We start from the raw sequence: 9484 nt of genomic DNA on the forward strand, positions 1-9484 counted from the left end.
CACGAGTAATAAAATGTCCTAGAGGAGCTCAACATCCCACTAGCCCATGTGTCGGTTAATTAATTATTCAACCTTTGTCGGCATAGTTCCTCCCTTGGGTGTGATGATTCTTCCTGACTCACTAGAGGGAATCCAAGGATCATCCCAGATATTAATGTCCGAACCATATCCAACCCGCCAAATACACCCTCTCTTGAAGGTTTGTATACTTGCAATAATGCTTTTTCATGTGAACGATGATCCCTTTTTAGGCCATGCATTCAGTATGTCTCCGTTTGGCTAATACTTAGCACTCAAAACACGTGCACACAGAGAATTGGGATTTTGGAGTAGTTGCCAACACTGCTTTGCTAACATTGCAGGATTAAAACTATGAAGGTCCCTAAACCCCATGCCACCCTTCTTCTTTGGAACACACATTTTCCACCATGCAAACCAATGCATTTTCTTTTTTTCCTCTCCATATCCCCACCAAAATCCTGAAATTTCATTTGTTATTGACCTGCAAACCCCCTTGTGTAATTTAAAGACATACATAGCATAAGAGGGAATTTCTTGTGCCACCGATTTCACCAAAATTTCTTTACCTTGTACTGATAGGATCTTTTCCTTCCATCCCTTTAACCTTTGGCAAACTCTATCGATAAGGTACTGGAAACAGTAGCTTCTGTCCACTCCAACCATGGTAGGGAGGTCTAGGTACTTGTCAGTGAGTGCTTCCGTTAAGATATCCAGAATGCCACAAACACCTTCCCTGACCAAGACTCCGGTATTAGGGCTGAAAAAATACTGGATTTTGCATTACTAACCCACTGACTTGAGCTTTCACAATAAGTATCTAAAATCCTCTTCAAAGTATGTGTGTTTTGGTCCGTTGCTTTCATTAAACAAGGGAGTCATCAGCAAAAAGAAGGTGTGAAATTGATGGTGCATTCCTGCAAACCCTTATACCTTCAATTCCACCAATGCTTTCTTCATGGGCCAGCAAACTCGACAGACCTTTAGAGCATAACAGGAAAAGGAAAGGGGATAACAGATACCCCCTGCCTTAGCCCCCTCGTGGGCATGAACTCTTCAGTCTCTGTGTCGTTAAACCTGATTTTGTAGCTTATAGCAGAAACGCACTCCATAATCAGATCCACCGAAGAAGGGTCAAAGCCCAATTTCAACATCATTCTCTGTAAGAAACCCCATTAAACTCGATCATATTCTTTGAGCATATCTAGTTTAACTGCACAAACACCATTAGATCCATGGGTCTTCTTCTTTATTGCATGAAAGCACTTATAAGGTACTAGCACATTATCTGTAATTAATCTACCTGGAACAAATGTTGACTGATTTGGGAAGATTACCTCAGGCAAGATCTTTTTAAGTCTGTTTGCTAGCATCTTAGAAATAATTTTGTAGTCCACATTGCATAAGCTAATTGGTCTCTACCGAGTTATTACCATTGGGCTGTCCACCTTTGGGATGAGTACAACATTTGTAGAACTCCAGCCCTAAGGAATTTTTTTGTTGATGACTGCATCAAGGACTTTTTTTGTCAGCTCATCACCTACAATATTCCAGAAACGTTTGAACAAAATGGCATGAAGCCCATCCGGTCCCAAGGCCTTCATATCTCCTATTTGGAAGAGAGATTTTTTAACTTCTTCCTTCGTATATGGCGCCATTAGTATCATGTTCATATCCTCGGTTACAACCTTCCTAACAGAATGTGACAGCCCTTCATCAATGACACCTACATCCGAGTTAAAGAGGCTCTGGAAATAATCAAAAATAAGGGGCTTGAGGTTATCATTACCCTCAACCCAAGCATCATTATTATTTTTAAGGTTTTTTTATCAGATTACGGCACCTACGAGCTGAAGTTGAATGATGAAAGAATTTTGTGTTTCGATCTCCCCGACGCAACTAGCTCACTTGCCCACGTTGTGCCCAGTATATTTCTTCCTGCTCTCAAGTAGGCTCTCAATCAACACCACGAGGTCCTTCTGTTTCGATCTTGCTTCAACCATGAACGATGAGCGCATTAGATCCTCTAGCTCCTTCTGTGTCGCCCGTAGGCGAGCGCGTGGGCCTTTCAATATTTTGCGATCCCAGGCATGTAAGTCTCTGTGAACAGCCTCAAGCTTAGAGCTGGCCAAAGGGCACAGCCCCTCAGTGACCTCTTTTTGCCACGCAATTTTGATTACTTCTTCCACAGTTTCCTCAGCTAACCAACAGGCCTCAAACACTCGTCTTGGCTGTGTCCTTGGAGCTGCCACGCCGGCTAAGTAGTCAGTGCCAGACATATCGGCCTATGATCCGATTTTCCCATATCAAGATTGCACAACCCGCACAAGGGGTGCATTTCCATCCATTCGGCATTTGAGACGGCCCGATACAAACGTTCCCTCAATCCACCTCGAAACCATGTAAATTTATTGCCATGGTTGAAGGAAATATGCGCTAGAGGCAATAATAAAGTTGTTATTTATATTTCCTTATATCATGATAAATGTTTATTATTCATGCTAGAATTGTATTAACCGGAAACTTAGTACATGTGTGAATACATAGACAAAACAGAGTGTCCCTAGTATGCCTCTACTTGACTAGCTTGTTAATCAAAGATGGTTAAGTTTCCTGACCATAGACATGTGTTGTCATTTGATGAACGAGATCACATCATTAGAGAATGATGTGATGGGCAAGACCCATCTGTTAGCATAGCATAATGATCGTTTAGTTTTATTGATATTACTTTCTTCATGACTTATACATATTCCTCTAACTATGAGATTATGCAACTCCCGAATACCGGAGGAACACCTTGTGTGCTATCAAACGTCACAACGTAACTAGGTGATTATAAAGATGCAATACAGGTGTCTCCGAAGGTGTTTGTTGAGTTGGCATAGATCGAGATTAGGATTTGTCACTCCGAGTATCGAAGAGGTATCTCTGGGCCCTCTCGGTAATGCACATCACTAAAAACCTTGCAAGCAATGTGACTAATGAGTTAGTTGTAGGATGATGCATTACGAAACGAGTAAAGAGACTTGCCGGTAACGAGATTGAACTAGGTATGAGGATACCGTTGATCGAATCTCAGGCAAGTAACATACCGATGACAAAGGGAATAACGTATGTTGTTATGTGGTTTAACCGATAAAGATCTTTGTAGAATATGTAGGAGCCAATATGAGCATCCAGGTTCCGCTATTGGTTATTGACCGAGGATGTGTCTCGGTCATGTCTACATAGTTCTCGAACCCGCAGGGTCCGCACGCTTAATGTTCAATGACGATTTGTATTATGATTTATGTGTTTTGGTGACCGAAGTTTGTTCGGAGTCCCGGATAAGATCACAGACATGATGAGGAGTCTCGAAATGGTCGAGAGGTAAAGATTGATATATTGGAAGGTTATATACTGACACCAGAATGGTTCCGATAAGGTTTGGGGATCTTTCGGAGTACCGGGAGGCTACCGAAACCCCCCGGGAAAGTTAATGGGCCTAATGGGCCATAGTGGAGGAGAGGAGGCAGGCCATGGGAGGTGGCGCCCCCCTCCCCTTGCCCAATCCAAATTGGACAAGGGGAGGGGTGTGGCCCCCCTCTTTCCTTCTCCTTCTCCCTCCTTTCCCCTTTCCCCTCTCCGTTGGAAGGAAGGTGGGCGAATCCTACTTGGACTGGGAGTCCAAGTAGGACTCCCCCCTTGGCGCGCCCCCTTGGGCCGGCCACCTCCTCCCCCCTTTACATATGGGGGCGGGGGGCACCCGAAAGGCAGACCAAGATTTCTCTTAGTCATGTGTGGTGCCCCCCTCCACAGTTTACTCCTCCGGTCATAGCGTCGTAGTGCTTAGGCAAAGCCCTGCGTGGATCACATCACCATCACCGTCACCACGCTGTTGTGCTGTTGGAACTCTCCCTCGACCCTCTACTGGATCAAGAGCTCGAGGGACGTCATCGAGCTGAATGTGTGCTAAACACGGAGGTGTCGTATGTTCAGTACTTAGATCGGTTGGATCGTGAAGATGTTCGACTACATCAACCGCGTTAACCTAACGCTTCCGCTTTCGGTCTACAAGGGTACGTGGACACACTCTCCCCCTCTCGTTGCTATGCATCTCCTGGATAGATCTTGCGTGATCGTAGGAATTTTTTTGAAATTGCATGCTATGTTCCAGACCAGTGGCATCAGAGCCAGGTCTATGTGTAGATGATATGCATGAGTAGAACATAAAGAGTTGTGGGCGATAATAGTCATACTGCTTACCACCAACGTCTTACTTTGTGCGATATTGTTCGATGAAGTGCCCCGGCCGACATTACATGACCGCGTTCATGAGACTGGTTCTATCGACGTGCTTTGCACACAGGTGGCTGGCGGGTGTCTGCTTCTCCAACTTTAGTTGAATCGAGTTTGACTATGTCTGGTCCTTGTTGAAGGTTAAAACAGCACACTTGATGAAAAATCGTTGTGGTTTTGATGCGTAGGTAAGAACGGTTCTGGCTAGAAGCCCGTAGCAGCCACGTAAAACTTGCAACAACAAAGTACAAGACGTCTAACTTGTTTTTGCAGGGCATGTTGTGATGTGATATGGTCAAGATGTGATGAGATATAAATTGTTGTATGAGATGATCATGTTTTGTAAAAGTTATCGGCAACTGGTAGGAGCCTTATGGTTGTCTCTTTATTGTATGAAATGCAATCGCCATGTAATTTCTTTACTTTGTCACTAAGCGATAGCGATAGTCGTAGAAGCAATATTTGGCGAGACGACAATGACGCTACGATGGAGATCAAGGTGTCAAGCCGGTGACGATGGAGATCATAACGGTGCTTTGGAGATGGAGATCAAATGCACAATATGATGATGGCCATATCATGCCACATATTTTGATTGCATGTGATGTTTATATTTTATGCATCCTATTTTGCTTAGTACGGCGGTAGCATTATAAGATGATCCCTCACTAAATTTCAAGGTATAAGTGTTCTCCCTGAGTATGCACCGTTTCTACAGTTCGTCATGCCGAGACACCACGTGATGATCAGGTGTGATAAGCTCTACGTTCACATACAACGGGTGCAAGACAGTTATGCATGTGCAGAATACTCGGGTTAAACTTGACAAGCCTAGCATATGCAGATATGGCCTCGGAACACCGAGACCGAAAGGTCGAACGTGAATCATATAGTAGATATGATCAACATAGTGATGTTCACCATTGAAAACTACTCCATCTCACATGATGATCGGACATGGTTTAGTTGATATGGACCACGTGATCATTTGGATGACTACAGGGATGTCTATCTAAGTGGAAGTTCTTTAGTATTATGATTAATTGAACTTTAATTTATCATGAACTTACTACCTGATAGTTTTTGCATATCTATGTTGTTGTAGATCAATCGCCCGTGCTACCGTTCCCTTGAATTTTAATGCGTTCCTAGAGAAAGCTAAGTTGAAAGATGATGGTAGAAACTACACGGACTGGGTCTGTAAGTTGAGGATTATCCTCATTGCTGCACAAAAGAATTACATCCTGGAAGCACCACTAGGTGCAAGACCCTCTGCAGGAGCAACTCCAAATGTTATGAACGTCTGGCAAAGTAACGCTGATGACTACTCGATAGTTCAGTGTGCCATGCTTTATGGCTTAGAATCGGGACTTCAAAGACGTTTTGAACATCATGGACCATATGAGATGTTCCAGGAGTTGAAGTTAATATTTCAAGCAAATGCCCAAATTGAGAGATATGAAGTCTCCAACAAGTTCTACAGCTGCAAAATGGAGGAGAATACTTCTGTCAGTGAACACATACTCAGAATGTCTGGGTACCTTAACCACTTGACTCAGCTGGGAGTTAATCTTCCTGATGATAGTGTCTTTGATAGAGTTCTTCAATCACTGCCACCAAGCTATAAAGGCTTCGTGATGAACTATAATATGCAAGGGATGGAAAAGACAATTCCCGAGATCTTCGCAATGCTAAAGGCTGCGAAGGTAGAAATCAAGAAGGAGCATCAAGTGTTGATGGTTAACAAAACCACTAGTTTTGAGAAAAAGGTCAAAGGGAAGAAGGGAAACTTCAAGAAGAATAGCAAGCAAGTTGCTGCTCAAGGGAAGAAGCTCAAGTCTGGACCTAAGCCTGAAACTGAGTGCTTCTACTGCAAAGGGACTGGTCACTAGAAGCGGAACTGCCCCAAGTATTTGGCGGATAAGAATGATGGCAAAGTGAAAGGTATATTTGATATACATGTTATTGATGTGTACCTTACTAATGCTCATAGTAGCGCCTGGGTATTTGATACTGGTTCTGTTGCTCATATTTGCAACTCGAAACAGGGGCTACGGATTAAATGAAGATTGGCTAAGGACGAGATGACGATGCGCGTGGGAAACGTTCCAAAGTCGATGTGATCGACGTTGACACGCTACCTCTACATCTACCGTCGGGATTAGTTTTAGGCATAAATAATTGTTATTTGGTGCCAACGCTGAGCATGAACATTATATCTGGATCTTGTTTGATGCGAGATGGTTATTCATTTAAATCAGAGAATAATGGTTGTTCTATTTATATGAGTAATATCTTTTATGGCCATGCTCCCTTGATGAGTGGTCTATTTTTGTTGAATCTCGATTGTAGTGATACACATATTCATAATATTGAAGCCAAAGATGCAAATTTAAAAATGATAATGCAACTTATTTATGGCACTGTCGTTTAGGTCATATTGGTGTAAAGCGCATGAAGAAACTCCATGTTGATGGGCTTTTGGAATCACTTTATATGAATCAACTAATGCTTGCGAACCATGCCTCATGGGCAAGATGACTAAGACTCCGTTCTCCGGAACAATGGAGCAAGCAACTGACTTGTTGGAAATAATACATACTGATGTATGCGGTCCGATGAGTGTTGAGGCTCGCGGTGGGTATCGTTATTTTCTAACCTTCACAGATGATTTGAGCAGATATGGGTATATCTACTTAATGAAACATAAGTTCGAAACATTTGAAAAGTTCAAAGAATTTCATAGTGAAGTGGAAAATCATCGTAACAAGAAAATAAAGTTTCTACGATTTGATCGTGGAGGTGAATATTTGAGTTATGAGTTTGGTCTTCATTTGAAACAATGTGGAATAGTTTCGCAACTCACGCCACCTGAAACACCACAACATAATGGTGTGTCCGAACGACGTAACCGTACTTTATTAGATATGGTGCGATCTATGATGTCTCTTACCGATTTACCGCTATCGTTTTGGGGTTATGCTTTAGAGACGGATGCATTCATGTTAAATGGGGCAACATCTAAATTCGTTGAGATGACACCATATGAACTGTGGTTTAGCAAGAAACCTAAGCTGTCATTTCTTAAAGTTTGGGGTTGTGATTCTTATGTGAAAAAGCTTCAACCTGATAAGCTCGAACCCAAATCAGATAAATGTGTCTTCATAGGATACCCAAAGTAGACTGTTGGGTACAACTTCTATCACAAATCCGAAGGCAAGATATTCATTGCTAAGAATGGATCCTTACTAGAGAAGGAGTTTCTCTCGAAAGAAGTGAGTGGGAGGAAAGTAGAACTCGATGAGGTAATTGTACCTTCTCCCGGATTGGAAAGTAGTTCATCATAGAAATCCATTCCAGTGATTCCTACACCAATTAGTTAGGAAGCTAATGATGATGATCATGAAACTTCTGATCAAGTTACTACCGAACCTCGTAGGTCAACCAGAGAACGATCCGCACCAGAGTAGTACGGTAATCATGTTCTGGAAGTCATGTTACTTGACCATGACGAACCTACGAACTATGAGGAAGCGATGATGAGCCCAGATTCCGCGAAATGGCTTGAGGCCATGAAATCTGAGATGGGATCCATGTATGAGAACAAAGTGTGGACTTTGGTTGAATTGCCTAATGATCCGCAAGCCATAGGGAATAAATGGATCTTCAAGAAGAAGACTGACACTGACGGTAATGTTACTATCTACAAAGCTCGACATGTTGCGAAAGGTTTTCGACCAGTTTAAGGAGTTGACTACGATGAGACCTTCTCACCCGTAGCGATGCTTAAGTCTGTCCGAATCATGTTAGCAATTGCCGCATTTTATGATTATAAAATTTGGAAAATGGATGTCAAAATTGTATTCCTTAATGGATGTCTTAAAGAAGAGTTGTATATGATGCAACCAGAAGGTTATGTCGATCCTAAAGGTGCTAACAAAGTGTCCAAGCTCTAGAGATCCATTTATGGACTGGTGCAAGCCTCTTGGAGTTGGAATATATTCTTTGATAGTGTGATCAAAGCATATGGTTCATTCAGACTTTTGGTGAAGCCTGTATTTACAAGAAAGTGAGTGGGAGCTCTGTAGCATTTCTAATATTATATGTGGATGGTATATTGTTGATTGGAAATAATACAAAATTTCTGGATAGCATAAAAGGATACTTGAATAAGAATTTTTCAATGAAATACCTCGGTGAAGCTGCTTATATATTGGGCATCAAGATCTATAGAGGTAGATCAAGACGCTTAATTGGACTTTCACAAAGCACATACCTTGATAAAGTTTTGAAGAATTTCAAAATGGATCAGTTAAAGAAAGGGTTCTTGCCTGTGTTACAAGGTGTGAAGTTGAGTCAGACTCAATGCCCGACCACCACAGAAGATAGAGAGAAAATGAAAGTCATTCCCTATGCCTCGGCCATAGGTTCTATCATGTATGAAATGCTGTGTACCAGACCTGATGTGTGACTCGCTATAAGTTTAGCAGGGAGGTAACAAAGTAATCCAGGAGTGGATCACTGGACAGCGGTCAAGAACATCCTGAAATACCTTAAAAGAACTAAGGATATGTTTCTCGTTTATGGAGGTGACAAAGAGCTTGTCGTAAATGGTTACATCGATGCAAGCTTTGACACTGATCCAGATGACTCTAAGTCACAAACCGGATACGTATTTATATTGAATGGTGGAGCTGTCAGTTGGTGCAGTTCCAAGCAGAGCGTCCTGGCGGGATCTACGTCTGAAGCGGAGTACATAGCTGCTTCGGAAGCAGCAAATGAAGGAGTCTGGATGAAGGAGTTCATATCCGATCTAGGTGTAATACCTAGTGCATCGGGTCCAATGAAAATCTTTTGTGACAATACTGGAGCAATTGCCTTGGTGAAGGAATCCAGATTTCACAAGAGAACCAAACACATCAAGAGACGCTTCAATTCCATCCGCGATCAAGTCAATGAGGGAGACATAGAGATTTGCAAGATACATACATATATGAATGTTGCAGACCCGTTGACTAAGCCTCTCTCACGAGAAAAACATGATCAGCACCAAGACTCCATGGGTGTTAGAATCATTACTATGTAATCTAGATTATTGACTCTAGTGCAAGTGGGAGAGTGAAGGAAATATGCCCTAGAGGCAATAATAAAGTTGTTATTTATATTTCCTTATATCATGATAAAT

Source organism: Triticum urartu, chromosome 7 (genome assembly GCF_003073215.2).
Source record: "Triticum urartu cultivar G1812 chromosome 7, Tu2.1, whole genome shotgun sequence".
In the NCBI taxonomy this organism is placed as follows: domain Eukaryota; kingdom Viridiplantae; phylum Streptophyta; class Magnoliopsida; order Poales; family Poaceae; genus Triticum; species Triticum urartu.